Raw genomic sequence first — 26,375 nt, forward strand, 5'->3', positions numbered from 1 at the left:
GGGAAAGCAAATAGGCCAGGCATTTGTGCAGTATTTAAGACTGTGCTGAGATTGCTAACCCAATTCCAGATTCCTGCTGACGGACACCCTGGGAGGCAGTGGGCGATGCTACCACACATGGGTCTGTGCCACTCCTGTGTGAGACCCAGACTGAATCCCTGGCTCCTGACGTTCGCCTGGCCCAGCCCTTGATTTTTAAGGGCATTTGGGCAATGATGGACAGATGGGAGTTTTTTGTCTGTGCATCTGTCTGTATGCTTTCAAATCAAATAAAAAGCAGTTATAAGAAAGCAAATATAATTATTAGTTATTAACTATGGATGTCTCAGGATTTTTTTTTTCCAGGGAGAGTTAGACAGTGAGAGAAAGACAGAAAGAAAGGTCTTCCTTCCATTGGTTCACTCCCCTAATGGCCAGTACAGCCGGCGCTGCACCTATCCAAAGCCAGGAGCCAGGAGCTTCCTCCCAGTCTCTCATGTGGGTGCAGGGACCCAAGCACTTGGGCCATCCTCCTCTGTCCTCCTGAGCCACAGCAGAGAGCTGGACTGGAAGGGAGTACCTGGTTCCCCAACCAGGACTAGAACTCGGGGTGCTAACACCTCAGGTGGAAGATTAGCCAAGTGAGCCATGGCGCCGGCCCTCAATTTTCTATCTAGGTAAAGTGGGTTTATGTGGAGTTAAAAGATTCAAGGTTACATATTAGCATAGACCCCTGTTTACAACCTACAAAGCTAACACATTTTTAAGAAACTGATAAAGACCATGAATTTTGTTCTTTGGTTTTCTCTGCCCTGTTTCCTTTGTGTTTACTGGTATTACATTAGGTAAAAGTGTTTTGAGGATCTGGCCAAGAAGAAGCTGAATTAAGGGTGCCAGCACTGTGGAATGTCCGGTAAAGCTGCTGCCTACAGTGCCGGCATCCCATATGGGTGCTGGTTCAAGTCCTGGCTGCCCCACTTCCAATCCAGCTCTCTGCTATGACCTGGGAAAGCAGTGAAAGATGGCCCAAGTGCTTGGGCCCCTGTACCTGCATGGGAAACCTGGAAGAAGCTCCTGATCCTGGCTTCGGATCCACATATTCCTGGCTGTTGCAACCAATTGGGGAGTGAACCAGCAGATGGAAGACCTCTCTGTCTTTCTCTCTGCCCCTCCTTCTCTTTCTGTGTAACTCTGACTTTCAAATAAATAAATAAATCTTTAAAAAGAACCCTAGAATTAGGAACACATCCGTTAACTCATTAACTTTAAAAAAAACTTCTACTTTTCTGGAGTATTTAGATTTTAAAAATTTATCATTTTAAAAAATTAAATTGCTTGTGATTACTTTTTGAAAATATTCTTGCTGACCTGATTTCCTGTTCAAATTTCTAAATTATTTCAGGTGATTCAGTCTTCAGTTAAATGTTTGACCCTTCACTCTTATCACCTCCCACCCTTCACCTCCTCCCAATTCTCTCCTCCATTCTAGAATCTTGATGTGTGTATGTACAGCACAGTAATGTAGCCTGAGGTCCAGTCTTGGAGGTCACATTGCACTGCAATTACCCTACCGTGTGCCCCCCTCCCGAGAAAGCATGTCACTAATCCATGCCCATCCTTCCCTGAACATGTCTACAGCCATTTTCGCTTGTTACTAAGAGCAAAGATCAGCTGAGAATTTGGCATCAACTAATTCTCTATCTCCCTTGACCTTCCCACAATGCCTTGAGGCAAGAAGAAGAGACCATCTTCTTTCTTCTTCCTGTTTGGAAGGAATCCCACCACTGTGAATAACTATACAATCTACATTGCTGGACCCACTCTCAAACACATTAATGGAAGGGCTTTGCAGTTTCCCACAAATCCTAGTTTGTTTATTTATTTGAAAGAGTTACATACAGAAAGAAAGAGAGGCAGATAAAGAGAGAGAGAGAGAGAGAGAGAGAGAGAGAGAGAGAGAGAGAGATGTCTTCCATCCACTGGTTCAGTCTCCAGTTGGCCGTAACGGCCGGAGCTGCACTGATCCAAAGCCAGGAGCCAGGAGCTTCTTCTGGGTCTCCCATGCTGGTGCAGGGGCCCAAGGACTTGGACCATCTTTTGCTGCCGTCCCAGGGCATAGTAGAGAGCCAGATTAGAAGTGGAGCAGCCGGGACTTGAACTGGCACCTATATGGGAAGGATACCAGCACTGCTTTACCCGCTATATCACAGCGCCGGCCCCACAAATCCGAGTTTTTAAGAATAGTCTTGGGCCGGTGCTGTGGCACAGTGGGTTAAAGTCCCTGGCCTGCAGTGCTGGCATCCCATTTGGGAGCCAGTTCTAGACCTGTCTTTTCTACTTCTGATCCACTTCCCACCTAATGTGCCTGGGAATGTCCTTGGGCACCTGCACCCACTTGGGAGACCCAGAAGAGGCTCCTGGCTCCTGGCTTTGGATTGCCTTGGCTCTGGTCAATGTGGCCATTTGGGGAAGGAACCAGTGGATGGAAGACCTCTCTCTGTCTCTACCTCTCTCTGTAATTCTTCAAATAAATAAAATAAATATTTAAAAATAATAGTCTTGTTACTAATAAAAAGTTGGATATAATTCTCAAAATATAATTTCTGTGTAGGTATGGGTTTATAATTTGCCTGGTAGAAAATGAGCTCAGAGAGGTATAAGCTTTATTTGTTTTTTTTCCCCAGCCAGCACAATGCTGCCACAAACAAATTGCTCAAAAAATTTTATTTTTTTTAAAAAAGATTTTATTTATTTATTTGAGAGGTAGAGTTACAGACAGAGAGAGGGAGAGACAGATAAAGAGGTCTTCCATCTGCTGGTTCACTCCTCAAATGTCTGCAACTGCTGGAGCTGGGCTGACCTGAAGCCAGGAGCCAGGAGCTAGGAGCTTCTTCCGGGTCTCCCATGCAAGTGCGGGACTCAAGCAGTCAGGCCATCATCCACTGCTTTCCCAGGCACATTAGCAGAGAGCTGGATGGAAAGTGGAGCAGCTGGGACACAAACTGGTGCTCCTATGGGATGCCAGCGGCAGGTGCAGCCTTAGCCTGCTGCATGACAGCGCCAGCAACAGAAAGTGTTTCTTAAATAAAAGAATGGTCTCTGTCATGGAGAGCTTCCCAGGCAGTAGTTACAGGTACCATTTTCAACATGTTTTCCACCCAGCTCAGGACTCCTCTCGATAACATTCTGATGCATACTCACTCAGGGCGTGCTTGAAAATCCCCTGTGTGGCAAGGAACTCACCCCTCTGAAAAGGAAATTTTACTTTAGTTATGAACCAGTTTTATTACAACAAATTCTTTCCTGCTGTTGGCATTAAAATCACCATACAACATAGCTATGTCCAACCTTCCCTTCTCCCTCTACCATGAAAAAAATAATCTTATTTCTCCATGTGACAGAACATGAAGTATGTGAGGAGAACTGCCTTACCAGCTTCTCTCCATCCCAGTCAAGACTGACCCCCAACAGACTCAATGTCACTAGTTCTTCACTGACCTCCAAGTCAGTTCGTTTGCAATCACATTGCCATTCTAGTGTAGGGTCAACCTTATGAGTATAAAGTAAACTGAAAATAGATCTTTGCAAAAATTAAGAGTGGGATGGAAAAGGGAAGAGGAAAAAGAGTTGAAGCATGAGTGAGAGGGAGGGTAGGGTGGAAAGTATCACTATGTTTCTAAATACAGGAGATACATGAAAATTGTATAGCCTAAATAAAATCTTAAAAATAACTAATGCAAAAAATGATAAGTAAAAGCCAAATGCACTATATGTGGAAGGCTAACTCTTCCTCATTAAGTAGTGAACCCATAAATTGGAATCCTAAAAAACACGCTTAGATATTTATTCTCTAATCTATCAGAACCTCTTGTAAGATGACAACGTGAGCTGGGTATTTCAGGGTTTCAACATTTCCCCTTATGCGCACAGTGCTTTTATCAATGAGACTTAATCCTGGGCAGCTTCATCTCACTTTTGAGCTTGCCACCAACGAAGGCCATCAGATATTTTTCTTCTTCATGTGGTTGATTCAGTGTGTGTTTCACTTTTTCTAGAAACACTGGATCTACATCTGTGTTTTATCTTGTTTGCTCTACTCTTCAACATTCACAACTTTTGCATCTCCACTTTATCAGATAACATCTGTGCCACTGCTCCCATTTCCCAGGCATGCATGGAGTGTCATAATCCCCCCACGGACTTCTCCAAGGGGCCTTTCTCCACCTCTGTGTTCTTCTCAACAAAGGCTGGAGCTGTCAGCCAACGCATTTCCTCATTCAGCCAGCATGTTTTTGTTAAGTGCTTCTTCTGTGCCAGGAACTCTTCTACTTTTTATTTTATTTTTTTTTTGACAGGCAGAGTGGATAGTGAGAGAGAGAGAGGCAGAGAGAAAGGTCTTCCTTTTTGCCGTTGGTTCACCCTCCAATGGCCGCTGCAGCTGGCGCATCTCGCTGATCTGAAGCCAGGAACCAGGTGCTTCTCCTGGTCTCCCATGTGGGTGCAGGGCCCAAGGACTTGGGCCATCCTCCACTGCCTTCCTGGGCCAGTTGCTGGAAGGGGGCAACCGGGATAGAATCCGGTGCCCCAACCGGGACTAGAACCTGGTGTGCTGGCGCTGCAAGGCGGAGGATTAGCCTGTTAAGCCACAGTGCCTGCCATGGAACTCTTCTACTTTATGGCTGGCAATGAAAATTAAGTTTTCTGGCCGGTGCCGTGGCTTAACAGGCTAATCCTCCGCCTTGTGGCGCCGGCACACTGGGTTCTAGTCCTGGTTAGGGTGCCGGATTCTATCCTGGTTGCCTCTCTTCCAGGCCAGCTCTGTGCTATGGCCCAGGAAGGCAGTGGAGGATGGCCCAAGTCCTTGGGCCCTGCACCTGCATGGGAGACCAGGAGAAGCACCTGGCTCCTGGCTTCAGATCTGTGCGATGAGCTGGCTGCAGCGGCCATTGGAGGGTGAATCAATGGCAAAAAGGAAAACCTTTCTCTCTGTCTCTCTTTCACTATCCACTCTGCCTGTAAAAAAAAAAAAAAAAAGAAAATTAAGTTTTCCTACTACCTTGTTTTTAGACTTATATTCATCCACAAATCAATCCTCTCTTGGGACGGCTCAAAGCTAGTTTTGATCCTTCCTCTGTGAAAGACAGTTCTGCCTATGTTTCTTCCTCTTTGCTCACATCCCAATGTGCAGTCCAGAGTAGGGGTGGTTGCCCAGGTGTGTGATACATGGGCTGATGGTTGTCTGTGGACTTTCTGTTATTGGTTTCTGACAAGCTGAGCACAGAAATTGAAAGTGACCTTTCAGAGAGTTTCAGAGCAATTTGACAGAGTAATTTTATGTTGGTGAATGTTATGTCCAATAAAAAAAAAGAGATTGGCTTGTACGTTGTGTGGAAATTCATTTTTAGTAATTTCATTTTTAGTGGTTCAATTTCACTATATTTGACAAAGTTATCAGATTAAAAAATTGAAACACAAGTATGAAATCAAAAAAATGCTGAACTGTCCCTTAGGTGAGCCACATACTTTGAGAATAACTGGACCAGAGCATCTGTCTGTCTCACCAATGAAATCATCATGTTTTAAATGACCTTGAATAATTTGAGTTTATCATTAATGTCAGCTGGAACTCTTCATTTTCACTGAATTCTCGTGTGGGCTTTTTTGTGTCCTCTGTTGCCATGACTCATGGTCGGGCGTGGGGATGTCTATTTTTACAAGGCCCTGTCTGTTTTGCCCTCTCTCCAGTTCACTGCATGGTAGATATTCTTTAAATATTTGAATGAGAGAGTGGCAGTATGAAGTCAGGTTCAAAGTCAATTCAGCATATAGGTGTGTGTGTACAAAGGAGGTATATATGACACCCATACTTAGAAGACCTTTGCTCAATGGGCTACTTCCTTTCTTTGTGTTTTGACATACTTTTGCCCTAGAAAAGGGAACAGTGCTTGATATAGGATGGAGGGATCTTTAGCACAAAGGTACTTCAAAAAATTTGCAGAAAATTGGAATAAAAAAGTGAATTTATTTTGGGGTAAAACGTTCTGAAATATATGCATAGGTTTTTGTAACATATTTCCTATGAACTTTTTAATACCCATCTATGTGTGGATTTCAATTTTTTGCACCAAAATTAAACTCATATTTTAATTCCATTTTCCATAAATTTTTTGAAGTACCTCAGAGCATCAGATTAATTATTGTGAGAGTTTTGCAGGCTTAGGCCATCCCTGTTTTTATGTCTTCTCTCTTGTTTCCTAAACAACAGCAGTTGGGGCAGGCACGTGGTGCAGCAGTTCAGTGAGTGCTGGCAACACCCACATCCCATATCAAGAATGCCTGGGTGGAATCCTGGCTACTCTGCTTCTAATCCAGCTTCTTGATCATGCACACCCTGGGAAGCAGCAAGTGATAGCTTAAGTACTTGGATTCCTGTCACCCATGTGGGAAACCTGGTTAGAAGTCAGCCTTGCTCAGCCCTGTTTGTTGAGGGCATTTGGAAAGTGAATCACTGGACAAAAGAACCCTCTCCATCTGTCTCTCTCAGCTTTTTGAAATAAAATGAATATAAATAAGACTGAAAAAAAAAAACAGAACAGCACCATCAACAAAAACAAGCTGGTATCTCAGTTTTTTTTTGTGGGTTTTGCATGTGGTTTACCAAAGCCATGATCTCAACACACAATGTTTAGACTCCCTATATACACATGTTAAGCACCGACTGTTTACATGGATATGTGCAAACTGCCACATGACTGGTATATTCCACTTGAGCTTTCTGCAGAGGCTAATTGGAAGTACTTCCCTTTGGCCTGTTTTCCTCAACTGCTTCTCATTTGGGCCAAGATTGCATTCCTGGCATGTTGTATATTTCTTTACATTTTTCACACAGAAACTGTGAGAGCCTATGGGTTTAAGTTTGCATATTCTACAGTGAATAAATTCACTTCAGAAATCATCATTTGTTTGAAGTTAATGGATTGCAACAAAGCTATCGTGGAACTTATCATTTCTTTTTATCTTGGTGAGTGCAGACCATCAGAAGTTACTTTTGTAACAATACAAAGAAGCTTCTACTTCAGTCTTTTAAACAGCTCTAAGTACAATAGGGAATAGCATTTGGCACATTGAATAACTGATCTAGCATTATTTGGGTATATTTGTTTGCTTGAAATTATATTTTCTGTCTTAATTAAAGCAGTTGATGATTCTCTGTGAGAGATCATATGGGTGAATATATTTTATAAAGGCTGGATTTTCCTTTTCAGTCAACAGTGGATTTTATAGCTAAGAGGCATGTTTAGTGGGTGGATGGGTAGGGTGTTGAGTTGGAGAGAAGTGGTCATCTCCACTTTGAATAGCTGTGTACAGTCACCAGCATATGGAAAATGACAAGTACATCGACTTTAAGTTGATTTTCTTTCTGGTTTTATTCTTTTACAGACAGTGTCTATACCCAGGGCATACTATTCCCTCCAATATTTGTCCTTGGTTCTCCACTGAGATTCAGACATTTGGTCTTAAAAATACAAGTAAGAAATTAGCTACTGAACTTTGTGATGCTTGTTGGCAATTTAATAAGCTTGAAAAAGCCATTAGGTCACCTCCAACTTTGCATTTTGTGTCAGAGCTTAGCTAAGGTTAAAAGGTTCAAGTAAATTTTATGTCATCTCATTATTTTGTTGGGGTGAGGAGATAATATTTTTAGCACATTTTCTAATGATCAATTAAATGTGACATATTTATGCATGGAGTTTCTTGCTTCTAGACTTACTTAATATGACTTTTAATACTGAGAAAGATTTTATTATCATGTATCTAGCATCCCATGTCTTCACTAATTCTGCCCAAGTGTTAAAGGAGACAATAAATGGTAAGTTCAAGATTAGAAAAACTAGTCAATAAACATTCAACATTTGTTGGATGACTATGATACTGTTTTAAAATTAAGAAAGATTATGTTGGAAAATACAGCTCTTCTTTTTTTAGCACTTTCCCCCCTGAGTAATAACAAGACATTATCAGTATTTTAATCACAATAATTTGTGTTAGTATCGAATTTAAATATGAACATTCCTTTTACTCCAGCTCTTTCACTCTGCCATATTGTTGGAACAGAATTTAAGGGCCCTATCTGTGCTCTTGGGCTGCATTGAGAATTTCCTTTTCCTGACAGTGAATTTTCCCCCTTCTTTGACCATGTGTGTGTCTATGTCCCTGTCCCTTCTGGAAGCATCTGTGAAGACAAGCTTTCTGTCATTCTCCCTTACCTGGGCTCACAAGCCCATACAGTACTTTCCATAGAATGGACACAGTAAATGCTCACTTGTTAAAAAAATGCTGGTTCCTCTACAGTAAATCTGATTTCAGGTCAGTTCTCATGTCAGTGAATTATTGTTGTGAGCCTAACTGAATCTCATAGAAATTGCAGCTCATAACATAAGAAAGTTGCCCCTTCTCCCCAGTGACTTTTACTTGGAAATAAAATAGAAAGTCAAAGGAGGAGTTTACAGAGCAAGTGGGCCTGGTTATGTCAGGAGATAGAATCTGAAACCCTGTATTCATGTTTCTGGAAAAAAATTTTTGGGGGGTTAATTATTCTGAACATGAAAATAAAATAACTTTAATTAGTGTAAAGTAATTGGTCAAAGATAATAAAAGTGGTCTAACACTCCTTAGAATATTGAGGGTTCTTGATGGTTTCAATGGAAAAAGTCTATCCTTGCATTTTTCTTTTTTTTAAAAGGTTTTATTTATTTATTTGAGAGGTAGAGTTACAGACAGTGAAAAGGAGAGACAGAGAGAAAGGTCTTCCTTCCGTTGGTTCACTCCCCAAATGGCCACTATGGCCAGAGCTGCGCTGATCCGAAGTCAGGAGCCAGGTGCTTTTTCCTGGTCTCCCATGCGGCTGCAGGGGCCCAAGCACTTGAGCCATCTTCTACTGCTTTCCCAGGCCACAGCAGAGAGCTGGATTGGAAATGGAGCAGCCGGGACTCGAACCTGGCGTGCATATGGGATGCTGGCACCCCAGGCAGAAGATCAACCTACTGCGCCAAGGTGTCGGCCCCAATCCTTGCATTTTTCTTAAACCTATTTTTTCCCTTGAGAAATATTGGACAGCAGATTTGATATTTGTCAGCACTTTCCTGTTTTGTTTTGCAAGGTTATTACTAATAGCACACTTTGATGTTTGAGGAAAGGGGTTTGGAATTAGTTGAAAGACTGAGGACGACATTGGGCCTATAAGCTAAGATGCTGTTCTCTCTTACCAGAATGCATAGGTTCTGAATTCCAGCTGCCTGGGGTGCAGCAGATGATAGCTTGCGTAGTTGGGTCCTTGCCATCTACTTGAAATATGTGGATTGTGTTCCTGGCTCCTGGGTTTGGCTTGAGCCCTGCCCCCAGACAATGTGGAAATTTAGGGAGAGAACGAGTAGGTAGGAATTGTCTTTTCCCATCTGTCACAAATAGAAAGAAAAGCCAAGATAAGTCAATTATTAAAAATAAGGTTCTCTTTCAAATGGAATTTATATTATAAATATATTTCTGTTTTTTTTTTTGCAGTATCAAGCCTTGGTTCTCACATAGTTAGAATTATACAGTGCTAAGAAAATGGCACAGGGTGAATCAGAGATAAGCAAAACCACTTCCTCTGAAGACATGATGTCAAGCCCAAGTCAACCAAACAAAGCACTTCAGTCCAGCATAAAGCCTGAGCACCACAGAATTCCAGTGGCCATGCCTTGAAACATTCCAGAAGTGTTGCTTTTGGTGGCATATTGTGCAACGTGTCACGAAAGGAAAAATTAGAAACAGTCAAGAGAAGCATTTTCTCTTTCACTGAAAAGAAGAACATTGTCTAAATGCTGCATTTGCTTCTTCATTCTTGAAAAGCAGCACAAAAATGAAGCAGAAATCGAATCAACAAAAAGACCAAAAAACCAATGGAAAGAATTTGTGTTTGATGTCCTGGGGGAAATTTTCCAGCATTGCAATCACTTCTTCAGCAAATGAAGGAAAGAAAGAGAAGGTTCATGAAGACAAACACTAATAAGGCAATCTGCATAATTGGCCCTTTTACCCATTGGATTACAGCCTGGGGTTAGCCATATGTATTTGATGTGTGTGACTTTCTCAAAACCAAGGAAATCCTGTTCTGCTGAGAAATTTCCAGTTGCTATAATTCTAAGAAATAAACCAACATTGATTAGATAAATTCTGTATCATTTTAGTGAAGGCCTAAATATTTTAAAATATTTTCTTTTTACTTACTTGAAGGGCAGAGTTACAGAGACAGAAAGGGAAACACACACACATACACACACACACTCACAGGGAGTGAGAGAGAGAGAGATCTTTAAGTTTCTGGTTCACTCCCCAAATGGCTACAATGACCAGGGCTGAGCCAGGCTGAAGTCAGGGGCCTGGAACCAGAACTTCTACATGGATGATAGGAGCCCAAGGACTTGGACCATCTTCTACTGATTTCCTGGGCACACTGGTAGAGCACTGTATCAGAAGTAAAGCAACCAGGACCCAAAGAGGGTGCTCCTATAGAGGGATGCTGGAGTCACAGATGGCAGTTTAACGTGCTGGACCACAAGGCCAGCCCCTGGAGATCTAAATTAAAACAATAGGACAAAACATTTCTAAGCATGTTGGGAATTTTAATCTCATGTTTAATTCTCAGGTTCTAAAATGTGTTTTTTTTAACTTTTATTTAATGAATATAAATTTCCAATGTACAGCTTATGGATTACAATGGCTTCCCCTCCCCATAACTTCCCTCCCACCTGCAACCCTCCCCTTTCCCACTCCCTCTCCCCTTCCATTCACATCAAGATTAATTTTCAATTCTCTTTATATACAGAAGATCAGTTTAGTATATATTAAGTAAAGATTTCAACAGTTTGCCCCCACATAGCAACACAAAGTGAAAAAATACTGTTGGAGTACTAGTTATAGCATTAAAGAACAGTGTACAGCACATTAAAGACAGAGATCCTACATGATATTTTTTTAAAATTGATTATTTTTGTATGCAATTTCCAATTTAACACCAGTTTTTTTTTTTAATTTTCAATTATCTTTATATAGAGAATAAGGCAGAACTACAGAGAGAGAAGGAGAGACAGAGAGATCTTCCATCCACTGGTTCACTCCCGAAATGGTTGCAATTGCCAGGGCTGTGCCCGGCTGAAGCCAGGAGCCAGGAGCTTCTTCTGGGCCTCCTATAGGGGTACAGGGGCCCCATCACTTGGGCTGTCTTCCACTGCTTTCCCAGATGCATTGCTGGAGAGCTGAAATGGAAGTGGAGCAGCGGGGTCATGAACCAGCGACCATGTGGGATGACAATGCTGCAGACAAAGGCTTAACCTTCTATACCACAACACTGGCCCCATGGTCATTATTTTAAAAGATCCATTTCAAGTTCTTGGCCCACAAACATTTATCTGTACTCATATCAGTGAATTTTTTATCAAATATATTTAAATATTACTAAGGCCCAGTTAGGTAGGTAGAAGATGAACAGTAATGTTTTGTATTGAGCAAAACCTAAAAATATCTTAGAATAAGAATGATTTGGGTTTGGTAATCCTGGCTTACATTCTCCCTTTGAAAATGACTGCCTTAATACTAAGGAGAAGCAGGACATGATTCTCCCATTTTATGCTAAAATTAATTGAATGTTATATTTCTTATCTAATTATAAAATCCACAAATATCTTTTTTGCAGATCAGTGTAGTTTCATTGCATGCCGCTATATTTTCAGCTCAGAGCGAGGCTGAGATGCTTATCAAGGGAGAAGCAAGGTGTTTGGAAAAGGCTGTTATCAATACAATTACTTCCACCTTGATTTAGAATTTGCTAATGAGCACACTTTTCCCTCATATAATATAAGTCACTTTGAAAAGTGAACCCATTTTGGAAAAAGATGACTCCCATGGATCCTTTTAGGCAATAGCATATTTCTGAATGTGAAACCTTTTTTCTTTATTATTTTTGATATGCGACTCACTTTCTGACCTACTGGAGTAACTTTTTAGCTATTTGTGGGAGGGCAATCTTTTTGTCTAAAATGGTATTTTTCCAGAGAGGTGCTTAAGGACCAAGTCTCCAATTAAAAAAAAAAGTAAAATATTTGCCAAATGGACATAACAGAGACTGGTAGTAAATCTTGTTGGGACATCATGGTAGAAAAATAAGAGAGTGATTGGAGAAGACTCACCCTGAAAAATTCAAGGAAACAAAATTGTCATAAGAAGATAAAGCAAGGGTAATTTTTCACTAAAGGGAAGTAGACATTTGGATTTGTTACATAGGGTAGTATAACTATTTTCTGAGTTATTAACTAGCAATTTTTTTTCTATTCCCTCTTTCCCATCCTCACACATCCTCGCAGATGCCAATATCTGCCTCTGGGTTGGTTGCCTTGGGTGAGAAACAAAGACTGTAGAAAGCAGAGCAGACATAGGTAAAAGCCTTTGAATTTGGTTGGCTTTGGTTTCTTAAGCCACCAAGTTGATTGTGCCAGGTGTCCCAGAGGGAAACCTGGCAAGGGTCTCTCAGAGAGACAGGAAGAAGCTGAATGGGGCATGGGCTGGTGGTCTTGGATGGCCGTAGACCAGCATCTTCCTCAGATGGATTCTTGGTTGGTACACATTGACCCAGTTGTTGGTATTTGCATCCCTCTAAACCTTATGTGTGAATACAGAGAGTTCTTAGCAGAGACAATTATTTCCTGGGTTCCTGAGCCCCTGGGAAAGGTTTGACAAGGGCACAATAACTGGGTCGTTGTCCATGTGTATAATCCAATCTGTTATTCTTTTCTGACCCACCAAAGTGGAACTTTTATAGAGAATGGTAATTATTTGTAGACAATTTTGACTTACTTAAAGCATTTAATTTTTTGTCATTTTTATACTCCATTTTCTTTGGCTTTGGTTCTTCTTCTGAGCTTCATATCTTTTCTTAGAGGAAAGCCACAAAGAGCTCCTGATGTAACACTTGAGGAACTTTTCATCTCCTGCCTCTCTACAGTCTTTCAGGAGAAGAATAGCTCATGATTTACCAGAAAGAGGGCAGTTCAGCCCTCCTGAGGAGCTGTCGTGCGCTGAAAATCTCACAGACCCGGTCCCTCACCCACTTTGGTCACAGAGCAAAAGGACAGCCACACATGGTCCACGGGTGTGTGGAATTGCTACAATGCTGCAGCCCGAAGGCATAGGACGATCCTTTTGCAATAACACATCTCCATGGGGGATACTTTTATTTCTTGCATCCTGCAGCTTGACTTGAATTTGCTTAAAATAACCTCTGAAATGTACCCTTGAAGTTTATCAGCCTGGTCTGTGAGTTAGATTTCTGAGGAAAAATTCTATTCATTCTTTGGTTCCTCTCACTACTCTCTTTCTGTTCCTGAACACTTACTTGGCTTTTCTTCAGGAACTTCTCTTTTCTCAGGAAGTCTTTTCCTCATTAAGTTCACTCATGAACTGTGTTACATCACATATCATTACCTCAAGATCTAGCCTCTTCCTCAAATTTGTAGTCCTTACCATAACATGATGCACTTGGATGGGTAACAGTTACTTCAAATTTGTTTAATAGGACACTAGACATCATTTTCTCTCTAAACCTCTCTACAGAGTGCTGTTTACTGAGCCATGGGTGAGTGGACAGATAAACAGTGGGAGAATGGATGGGTGGATGGATGGAAAGACAGGTAGATAGATATATATACAGATGACCAATAGAGTAGCATGCCTTCTTTTGATGCACATATTTAGTTTAACATACAACCTTGCTGTGGTCTCTGTTCTCATGATTCCATAAAAAATTTTCTCATCAACTCAACATGTTTCCTGTTGGTAAATCCAGTGTTCACTTTCCTGGAATTATTTTACTTGAATTTTCATGAGCACTTGATACAGTTGACAATGTATTTCCTCTTAAGGTCCTTTAATATTTTCTGAATTTCCCCTAACCTTAGTACTTCTCTTAGCCTGTTTGGCTGGTGTTTCCTCATCATCTCAAACTGTAAATGTCACAGAGAGATTCTTCATCCCCTTTTCTTCTTGGATGACTCTTTCAGGGAACCTCATTTAGATGTTAAGCTCTAAAAAGCATCTGATTGCAAAGGACTTACTGTTTTTATGTCTAGCAAAGTCTCCTCTCATGAGTTTCAGACCCATTTATCAACTGCCTACTTGGTATCTCCACTAGGCTGTCCAATTGATGGCATCAATGTAGAATAGACAAAAGAAACCTCTAAAGCAAAATTAAGCTGGTGAATGAATAAGTAAATAAAAAGGTAGGTATTTTTCTAATCTTCTTTGCCCCAGTGAATGGCCCACTCTTGATGTAGTGTCTCAAATGCTAAACCTGTAAGCCATTCTTAATTTCTCACTTCCCTTTATTCCCCACATTGTATTCATTGTGGTTTCCTGTTGGTTTCACCAAATGTGCCCTCCACTTGCCATCTCGATCAGTAGTTTCCAAGTCCTAGATACTGTTTTCTTTCATCTGAACTGAATCAGTAGCCTACAAAATTCCTAACTGATCTCAACTGTTTGATCTCATTCATTCATTTAAACAACCCATATTATGGATGCCCCTTGTGTTTCTGCACAGTTCTAGGTGGTAAGTATACAACCATGTGCAATAAAAGAGTCCAGGCTCTTAAGGTGATTAACAAGCAAGTAAAAAACTGGTTTATGCCAAGGCATTAATAAGGGCAATGAACAAAAAGAAAGATGATGAAGGATGGTAGATGATGATAGATGAAAGTGTTCTATTTTAGACAGGTGTGTGGGGAAGTCACAGAAGAAAATTTATGATGATATCCAGCGACAGTTATGAACAAGGTTTGTAACAAATATCTAAATCATTGGATATACTTTGGAGTTTCTTCCAAATGGATAAACAATGGGGTGGGTCGGTCTGTCTATCTATCTATCTATCTATCTATCTATCTATCTATCTACCTACCTATCTATCTTATCTATCTATGATTTCTTTATTTTGAAAGATAGAATTACAAAGACAGAGGGAGAGACACACACAGAGAGATCTTCCATCTATTAGTTCACTCCTCAGAGGACTGCAGTGTTCAGCCAGGCCAAAGCCAGGAGCCAGTAACTTCATCAGGGTCTCACACATGGGTGGCAGGAGACCAAGCACTAGGGCTATCTTCCACTGCTTTTCCCATGCCATTAGTGGGGATCTGGATCAGAAGTGCAGCATCCAGAAGACACAAATCAGCGCCCTTATAAGATGCTGGCATTGCACAATGCCACAAAACAGCCCCAGGGATATTTTTTAACAGAGGAGTTGCATATTCTGACATGTTTTCAAAAAGATCACTTGACTAGGGGTAAAGAAGCAGTTCATGGCTGGCGCTGTGGCTCACTAGTCTAATCCTCTGCTTGCAGTGCCGGCACCCCGGGTTCTAGTCCCAGTCAGGGCGCCAGATTCTGTCCCGGCTGCCCCTCTTCCAGTCCAGCTCTCTGCTGTGACTGGGAAGGTAGTGGAGGATGGCCCAAGTGCTTGGGCCCTGCACCTGCATGGGAGACCAGGAGGAAGCACCTGGCTCCTGGCTTCAGATCAGCGCAGTGCACTGGCCGCAGTGGCGCTGGCCATAGCAGCCATTTGGGGGGTGAACCAACGGAAGGAAGACCTTTCTCTCTGTCTCTCTCTCTGTCTCTCTCTCTCTCTCTCTCTCACTGTCTAACTCTGCCTGTCCAAAAAAAAAAAAAAGTTCATTCTGTACAATCCATTCTAGAAGACATTTTTTTCTGCTATTCTAATTATGTCATGCTCCCCAAATTTGTTGCGGTTTAACTCAGTGGCCTTCTTTCTCTTCCTGGAATACACCATTTGTTCCAACTGTTGCATGAGCTCTTTTCTCTACAGTAATGCTATTTTCCTTTATTTCCATGTCTGCCTGCTCCTTCTTCCCACTCAGATGTCAACTTACCTCTTCTGATTGGCCTCTTTTAATCCTCTAATTATAGTACCAAGTCACCTTATTGTATGTTACTCTCATTTATTTATCTCTTAGTGTTCATATGTATTTGATATTTTGTGGGATCCTTGTTTCTTCTTTTGTTAATTTTTATGTTCCACATTTTCCCCCAGTAGAATGCAAGGTCTGAATAAAGGGATCTTGCTTGTTTTGTATTAATACTTTTCAAAGCACATAGCAGCACATCGTCTGAATATTTGTTGAATGAGTGAATGATTGAATATTCACCAGCACTTAAGTATAATTGTCTACTAACCAAAAGGCAATGTTCTTAGATTGGGTTGTAAAGAGATAACATTTTCTTTCTCTATTTTAAGAGAATTAAAACATAGTGCTGGAGATAGTGAGTGCATAGATGGTTGGGAAATAGAATGACCTGTGTGAAGACAGGGAGATAAATGGGGCATTTGGCATAACAGATAAGATGCTGCTTGAGATGCCTGTCTATAGTACAGTGCCCATGTTTGAGCCCTCGCTCGGCTGCTTCCAGCTTTTTGTCAACGTGCATCCTGAGAGGCAGCAGGTGGTAGTTCAAGTATTTGGGTTCCTGCCATCCAAGGCATGGGTTAAGATCCTGGTTTTTAGTTTTGACTTGCTGTGGTTGTTGTGGGCATTTGGGCAGTGAATCAGGAGATGAGAGATCTCTTTCTGGCTGGCTCTGGCCATCTCCACTCTATTTCTTTCAAATAAAATAGCTAACTAGCTAATTAACTAATTTAAAAAGATGCGAAGATAAATGATGGCAGTAGCATACAGCAATATAATGTCTATTTGGATTGGTAATTTCTTTTAATTCACACCACCCTAGAAAAACTTTGCTAGCATTTAGCATAGTGCTGCAAACTGAGGAAGTACTAGAAAATATGTGTTGACTATATATATATATATATATATGTATGTGTGTGTGTGTGTGTGTGTGTATATATATATTAGTAAATGAATGAATGTATCTTAAGTTTGAAGAAGTCTTTATACTCCATCAAGTCATTCTCTTAATCAACATATAAGCCACAGAAATGAGGTGCTGATAAACTCACAAAATAATGTGTTTGATTTGGAAAATATTTTGTAGGCCACAAAGGTGATTTTTAGAGTCAGCGTGATATAGTAGAAATCAGCTGGCTTAATGTAGAACCTTCTGGAACATCATGGATGGTTTGACTATCACACTTTAAGTGAGGATATAGAGAAACTAGAGTAAGTCTACAGGAGTGTGCCCCATTTGATCAACTGCATGGAAAGGAGAATCTCCCAAAGAAGATGAAATGAAATAGAAGAGAAAGTGAAGCCATAATTTCATTAGAATTGTATAGCATAAGAGTGGGACAAGGCTGTGACTACTGACTACTGCTCAGTTCTTATTGGACTCAAATACAGAAAAGCTGATGAAACTGAAGGGGGAAGACAAAATGATGACAACGTTGATGCAACCTGAGACAGATGCTCACAACTAGACTGTACCTTTCACTTTATAGCGTGGAAACTGAAACTCTGAGAGTTGCAAGGCCTTTCAAAGCTACTCATTGTCTATCAGGAAGAAACAGATGTCTAACTTCCCTCTGCTACACACCTGCTCTTCCACTGAGACTATTGGACTGTCCAGCAAAGACTGGGTGGAGGTGAGGACTGAGGAGTGGAACTGGGGCATCACAGCTCCATGGCATGGCAGAAATGGAGCTTATAGGGGAGGTGTTTCTTGTCCCTCAGTGGGAAGCACACACTTTTACTTCTCCACTCCTCCCACCACCCTGGGGCTTGGTGCTATGGCTTCTTGCTGCACAAGCTTCGTTCTCTATCACTGCATTTCTCATTCAGGTCCCTACTTTCCCCCTTTCTCCTATATGGGACTGAGCTTTGGAGGCAAAGAAGGGATTCCTATTTACAGTTCCAGAGGCTGCTTCACACCACACATGATCAATACAGTTTCACTGAGTTCAGTCGCTTGCTTGTTCTTGCGTTTTCTTTGTTCCCTTGTCTTCCAGTTGTTCTAGTCTCTTGTTCACGGATGAAAAAAATTGATAGCCAGAGATTGAAGTGACTGCAAGACCTACAGTTTCTACACCAGTGTCTTTCTTAGGCAGGTGTCACCCAAATAGGTTATAAGAATGTACTTCAAAATGTTCAGGGGAAGTGGCATTGAGAGATAGATAAGCTTGTTTTGGTGCAAACGTTTTTGAAATCCATACCTCTGAAGCATCTTCAAAAAGGTCATTGATAATTTTATAAAAAACCTAAGTGTAGATTTCAAATTTGTTTTTCGCCATAACAATCTTTTAATTCCATTTTCCCACCGACATTTTGAAGTGATTTTTTTGTAACTTGGAATTAGAGTTTTACTGGAAGAGTCAACCACATTTGAACTGGCATATTCTAATCTTTCAGTCTTGTTTTAATGGTCTTCCTTTCCAGTCTTCTTGTGTGCTTTATATGAAATTATCCAAAAACTTTCACTGAAGCAGACATGGCACAAATAAATAAGAAAATATCTGAAGCCACACAGCACAATCACATCAGTGTAAAATTTTGTTTTAGAATTAGTTCTCATTTTTTTTTTCCTTAAACTGATGCTCTACCTAAATTAATGGCCCATATAAAATTGTCTCTTGAAAATTTGGAAGCACTTTCCTGGTACCACTGTAGCATAATTTATGCACTTTAAAAAAGAAATGAAATGTTAGAATAGAGTTTTTAGCAGTTTTGCACAGATGTGTTTTGCAATAAGCAGTGGCCTGTACTTTATCACACATCTTTAAAGGATGTGGTTTTGTTAGAGTAATTTCATGGAAAAAAAAATCCTCACTCTAAGTAATTAGCAGCATTTTTGCAGTAGAAAACGAAAACTGGAAATATTTTATGACTTTCTTTTGATAATGATATCAGGTTTTTATGTTATGAATTATATCAAACGTCCAAGAGAGCATATGCTATTATGGGAAATGTATGAATTATCTATATTTAGCTTAAAATAGATTATTCTTTCTGCAAATATAATCACCATTTATGATACACATTTTTTATACATAGCTCATTTTAATAGTGAGAGAATAAGACTATAATACCAACAGTTTTCTTTAATTACTATCCTATATTTTGAGTGAGTTCTTATTAAGAAAAAGCTTTTTGCTTGCTAAAATATTTACAACCATTTGTAAAACTTAAACCATTAAGTGGGGAAATAATACCAGACTTAATTTTAGTCTCTGGACGAAACAATGAATGATCATACCTACTGTGGCTAGTAATTGGCCTGTTGGGTTTTGGGGCTAGAATTCCATTTCCTCCCAGCTTTTCTAATTCTAGCTTCCATTTATCTATAAGTGAACACTAGGCAGCAAAACTCACTGACATTTTTAGTTTGCACAGTAGATCTTGAGCCTTTATTTATAGACCTGCTCCATTTACATTGTGGATAAGGAGCTGGGGAAATATCCTTTTCTAATCGAGTTAATGGCTCCAAGAGAGAGGCTGGAAGGAAGTGCTCTGGCCAAAGGGGCCTGTGGGTTGGGCACATCCCTGACATGTTTCCTGGTGAGCCACAGGACAGAACAAAAGGAATGGAGGCCAGGAACCCTTTCCACCCAGATTCATACAAAAATGGAGGTCTTTGTATTGCTTCAAGGAATTTCTGCAAATGAAATCAGAAGCAGATAAACAAATCCTGAAGATCTGCAGCAGGAGTCAGGAGCTATCATTTCTATGCTATGGACTTGTTTTACTTCCCTTTACCGTGGCTTCTAAGACGACAGATGAATGGTAGAAACTGCTGTTTTCTGGTCTAAGGATCAATGGCTGTGATGTGTACAGGAAGGAGCCCAAACTGATTCAGCAATGGACCGAAGAGGAAAAAATGCTGCAATGTTTTCTTGTCCCTAATTCTCAAGGCTTGGAGTTGGGGATAACCATCAACACTGTTAGAGAAGCATGTTCTGCAGGGAGTTACATGGACAGGCCCTTCTGTCCTGAGACCAGCCAGTCTGCCCATTACCTCCAGCTAACTTGAAATGGAAACATAACATTTCAGAAGAGAAACAAATGTGATAAACAATACCCTCCCACAAAACCTCTGCTGGTGCTACTGTCCACCAAATAATGGGGGAAATAGACCACTGGTCTGGCATTATGTTCTTATGAATCAAGGGCAACAATGAAGAGAAGAATTTATAGAACAATCAGCTCTGATTTTAAATACTAAGGAACAAGAAATATTCATTATGCTTTGAATCTCATGTCAGTTTGTTACAGTCTGCCTCCCACGAAGTTGACAGGAAAGAAAGGGGCTTTTTAAAGAAAGATTTTTTTAACCACATTTTCCCTTTTTTTGACTTTAAAAGTCGTTATTTAAAAACTTTACTTCTCCTATTGCATGCATTAGAATTGCTATGTGAGATCTCAATTCACATTGGCTCAGGAGTTTGTAAAGAAAACCACTAGGCGATGTTAGCAGCAATTAACTCCTTTCAGCTTCTAGCCCAAGAGCAGAACATACAATGTGAAGCAACGCCTCCATCCTGGCGTTAATGCTCTACCAAGAAGTTCCATAAATACTTTTGTCCAAAGTCATTTAGCATTGAGAAAAGGAAAGATAACCCTGAAAGGAAAGAAACATGTTTGGATTAAGAAGAGTTTCAACAGCTAGAGCATTACACAAAGCTTCAGGCCTGAATGGCCCCTTAGCGTTTTTCCAACATCTTTCATATGTCTAATCCATTCTACGAGTCCATTATAGGTGGTAAACAATTCTCCAATGATTTCAGAGCAAAAATCAGATTTATGATAGAGCTGTAGGATCTTTATTGGGAGACCAGGGAAATTTGAGGTGGTGCCTCATAGACTCTTAGAGATAGTCCGAAGATGCTAGGAGTGTATCATGCAGACGCCCTCTGTTTAAACAGCAGGGCTTCTAAGAATCTAAGGCTTTTGTCCCACAGCAACCTCAGAGAAGAGGTCCAATTTAGATAAAAGTTATTTGAAAGAGATTTGTGGGCTTGGCTTTTTTTTTTTTAATACTGGAGTGGACTATAAACTGACACTTAGGAAATCTATAAAGTTATTAAAGTAATTCTATCACTTTTATCTCAGAAAGATAGAAACAGTGTAGTACCCACACTGACTGTACTAGTATTTCTCAGAGTGCAATTTGCAAACTACTTGTGATCCGCAGCAGACCTCCTGGTCTGAATTTTTTTTTTTCCCCAAAGAAACCTTTTATTTAAGGAATGCAAACTTCATGCATTCCATGAGTACAACTTCAGAAATATAATGATTCTTCCCACCCACCATACCCGCCCTCCCACCCACACTTCCACCCCCCCCTCCAATTCCCAGTCCCATTCTCCACCGAGATCCATTTTCAATTAACTTTATTCACAGAAGACCAACTCTATACTAAGTAAAGAATACAACAATTTGCATGAAAAAAAATACTGTTCCTTAACAGTCCAGACAAGGGCTGTTCAAAGTCATTGCATCTCAAAGTTAATTTCGTTTCTTTTTTTTTAGAAACTTAATTAACTTTAAAGAAGCACCCAAGAATGATACATCTTTTGTGAGCACTTAGACATAACTATAACTTATGAGCCATAATATCCTCCATTTAACACATTAAAAGAAAGTAAGTCCTTGAGGCCAGCGCTGTGGCAGAATGCGTTAAAGCCCCAGTCTGCAGTGCCGGCATCCCATATGGGTGCCCATTCCACTTCTGATCCAGCTCTCTGCTATGGCCTGGGAAAGCAGTAGAAGATGGCCCAAGTCCTTGGGCCCCTGTACCCATGTGGGAGACCCAGAAGAAGCTCCTGGCTCCTGGTTCTGGATCAGCACAGCTCTGGCCATTGCAGCCATTTAGAGAGTGAACCCTGATGGAGGACTGACCTCACTGTCTCTACCTCTCTCTGTAGCTCTGTCTTTCAAATAAATAAAATATTAAAAAAAAAGAAATGGAAACATGACTCGTTTCTTCGATTTACTTATTTACGCTAATGGATGATCAGTTTCTGATTTTCTTGGATCCTAATACTAATATATTTGCTTCTCTTGGCAATGGCTTTCCTTCCTTCCTTCCTTCCTTCCTTCCTTCCTTCCTTCCTTCCTTCCTTCCTTCCTTCCTTCCTTCCTTCCTTCCTTCGACAGGCAGGGTTAGACAGTGAAAGAGACACAGAGAAAGGTCTTCTTTCCGTTGGTTCATCCCCCAAGTGGCTGCTACGGCTGGTGCACCGTGCTGATCTGAAGCCAGGAGCCAGGTGCTTCCTCCTGGTCTCCCATGCAGGTGCAGGGCCCAAGCACTTGGGCCATCCTCCACTGCCTTCTCAGGCCACAGCAGAGAGCTGGACTGGAAGAGGAGCAACCGAGACAGAACCAGTGCCCCAGCCAGGACTAGAACCCGGAGTACTGGAGCCGCAAGCGGAGGATTAGCCTAGTGAGCTGTGGCACCGGCTGGCAATGGCTTTGAGTCAGTTATTCTTTATAGGTGAAATCTCCCCACTACAAATAAAAACTCTGGTTCTACTAATTCGTTCTGCACTGGTGAAGTATGATACAGTGTTGGAGATGTATAGTGCAGTCTTTGATATTTGGTGATAAAACAAAACCAAAAGAACAGCCAAATAACCATAGAACCTGCTTTCTTTGCTTCTGAGCTTTTTTGACCCAGAAGACAAAGAGCCATATCCCATTTGCTTTTCCATTCTTTTCTTTTTTCTAAATAAGGACTTCATTTTTAAATTTTTTTGTTGAAAATTTAGTGTTTCTGATCATTTCTTGGGGTTTAGGCAGGAAAGTTAGTGAGGACAGATAAAGGGTTACTTACAAACATTATAAAAATCTATAGAACTTAGTTGATAGCAATATATAAGACATGCTGTATTATATGCATTGGCATAGAGTACAAGCAAGTAATTTAAAAGTAAGATACAAAGCTCAATCAGCAAATATGCATATACTTGTTCAAATTTGCTGTGATAATCATTTCTCCAGAGAATCAGAACCAACAGAGTGGACGTACATAGAGAAAAAGGTGTAGTGAAGCTGGTGCTGATATCCCACATTGGGGGGCCAGGGATATCCATATCTAGTCCTGAGCCAGCTCCCATGCTAATGCACCTGGGAAAGCAGAGGACAATGATCCAAGTGCTTGGGCCCCTGCCACCTATGTAGGAGTCCTGGGTGGATTTCCAGGCTGGTCCAGCCCTGAGCCAATATAACCATTTGGGGAGTGAACTACCAGATGGAAGATTTCTGTGTCTCTTGCATTGGCACCCCCCCCCCATCACTCTGCCTGAAAATAAATAAATATTTTAATAAAGAGAGATTTATTATAAGGATTCAACATATTCAACATACATATGTACAGTAGGTCAATGAGTCCCAATATCTGATATCTGCCATCGGGAGACCCAAGAATCAATCATTAATTTCAGCCCAAAAGTCAGCAGGTACAAAATCCAAGAAGAGCCAATGTTTCAGTTCAGTTCTGAGGGCAGAAGAAAGCCAATGTCCCAGCTCTAGGTAGTCAGGCAAAAAGAATTCCTTCTTGCTGGCAGAAACACCAGTTTTTGTGCTAGTCTGTTCTTCAGACTTTTGTGTAAAACCCACCCACAATGGGGAGGCCAATCAGCTACCTCAGTCTGTAAATAGAGATATTAATCTCGTCTGGAAACATCTTTGTAAAGACACAAGAAGACAGGATTTCATTTTTGCTTACTACTGTGTAGTGTTCCATAGTTGTATATATATAATTTCCTTCTCCAGTCTTCAGTTACTGGACATTTGCATTGATTCCATATCTTAGCTATTGTGAATTGAGCTGCTGTGAACATGAGGGTACAGAGCACTCTCTCATAGGCTGATTTCTTTTGATTTGGGTAAATTCCCAGGAGTGGGATGGCTGAATCATATGGTAGGTCTGTATTCAGATTTCTGTCTTCAACAGTGGCTGACATTCCCACCAAGAGTGGATTAGGGTAACTTCAAATGGAAACCATTATACATAATGAAATAAGACAGTCCCCAAAAAACAGATGTTTTCCTTGATCTGTGGTAACTAACAGAGCACCTAAAATATAATGTATAGGAGTGAAATTGACATTTTGAGATTCAATGATAGTGTAGGGCTAATCTTATAACAATAAAGTAAGCTGAAAACAGTCTTTGTAAAAAATTTAAAGTGGGAATAGGAGAGGATGGAGGAAGAAGGCTGGGAGCGTGGGTAGGAGGGAGGGCAAGGTGGGAAGTATCACTGCATTCCTAAATTTGTATACATGAAATGCATGAAATTTGTATACATTAAATACAAATTTAAAAAAGGCACCCAAAATAATGCTTGACTAAATATCTGGACATACCATGGCCTGATAACATTGTATCATAAAACTAAGTGTTGTACCCATAGTTCCCATCCAAGGACTTCTTGTGCTAGTGAAACTCAACTTTTCTGCCATGCCAATGCTTTGTTATTTCTGTTTTTCACATGTTGTTTCTTTTGCCCAACCAGATTCCATTCATCTTTCGAGGCTCAACTCTTTGTAAAGCCTTTTTTCAACTGTCCTAACCTTGTTCACGTTTCTTTATTTGCATAGCTCTTTATGCAAGCACTTGTGTAATGCTGTCACTACTGGAGCAATTAGCGGTGTCAGTTGCTCAAAAGATGCACAGTGGAGAGTAATGATATTCTCTTTTTCATCATTCAATTTTACAATTTAAAAAATGAGTGCTCGGGTGCATTCCAGGTGTGAGTATAAGTAAGTACAGCGTTATGAGAAAGCAAATGAAAACATCTTAAATGTTCTTATCATTTAATTCAGTTTCCTTACTTTGGGGAACCTTTCTAAGATGATAATCCCAAAACATGAGACTAAATTAGATGTGTACAAAACCTTCATAAGGCCATATTTACAATAGTAATGAAAATTACCTAAATTTTCAAATATAATATATGAATGATCAGTTACGGTATTTCACACCTAGTCAGCAAAATATAAATAATTCATTAATTTGTGCTTTTACGTTACTAATGACATGACATGTGCTGATGTCAAATGAAAACACAGTACTATAATTTAAAAATATATAAAAGGACTGAAAATAAATATCCACAAAATATTACCAAGTAGCTATTTGGTGATGAAAAATATAGATGGCCATTGTTTATCTTTCATATGTTTTAATTTTTTAAAGTCTTAATCTGATAATTTGACTCAGTTAAACTCCTGTCTCTTGTGTTATTACTAATGTGTTAAGTATACAGGAAGCTATAAAGATAGCATAAAATACCCATTATTTTCTATTGCAGAATTTATTTTAACCAGACCAGTGTTATTATTCTCTAATAATTCTTCCCCTTGGCAAACATTTTTGGATTGCCTTCTGTGAACTGGCATTTTACAAGGGGCCTTATCCACCAAAGATGAGATAGCCTTAAGATCTTTGCTTTATTACTATTGATCCATGAATTGAGTGCTCACACATAAATGTATGTGAAGCTATAAAGTGTATATTAGGGATATAGAGTAACAAATATTCATTGCTCGAAGTACTTACTTGCACAAATGGGGAATATAACAGCAAATATTACAAACTAAAAATTTTTGTTACACAAACTAAATCAATATTATTGCCATTAGTTTAGCATGAGTAGTCCGCTCAACACAATCTTGTTAAAATAACAATATTTAGCAATGTGAACCCTACGTTTCTAACTCTTCTGAACTGTCCTCAGGAGGAGACATGACAATCGATCTACAATGAATGAAAAGAGTTGTTCTGACAAGCCAAGAAGTCTATCCACTTGAGAGAGGAAAAAAAAAAAATAGAAAATCTATTCTTAGACCTAAAGTTATTCTACTTGAAAAATACATATAGACATTGATCCTATGGTATTTTAAATGTAATTCTCCATAAGCTGCCTTGGGCAAATGCAGGTCATTCTGGGCCCTAATTTCAGTGCTGTTACTTGCTGCTGCTATGGCATAGACCGTTTTCTATTGCCCATTCCATTCCCACCCCATATGGCATTCTCTAAAAAGCAATAAAATCAGCTGGTAGAGAGAGGTGAGCTGTGAAGAGATTAAATAATTCAGTAATAATAATAATTCAGTAGTAATAGGATTAAAATCATGAAAGTCAATTCACACAACTCATTTTATGCCCAAGGTGAACCTGTTAACCACTTGGATACCCTTGTTTTAAATAGCTCTGCCTCCTTCCCTTTCTGCAACATTTTGACACATTTTTTTAAAAGAGGGTATTACTGTGCCAGAAATGGGTGTGACCCATAATGGACTCCCAGAGAGGGTAAGCAAAAGCCATGGAGGTTGGGAGTGGGGGAGGGAGTCCTCCTAGAGTCCACCTGAATTCCACCTGTTGCAAACAAAATGTGCA

This window comes from Lepus europaeus, chromosome 14, assembly GCF_033115175.1.
Source record: "Lepus europaeus isolate LE1 chromosome 14, mLepTim1.pri, whole genome shotgun sequence".
NCBI lineage: Eukaryota > Metazoa > Chordata > Mammalia > Lagomorpha > Leporidae > Lepus > Lepus europaeus.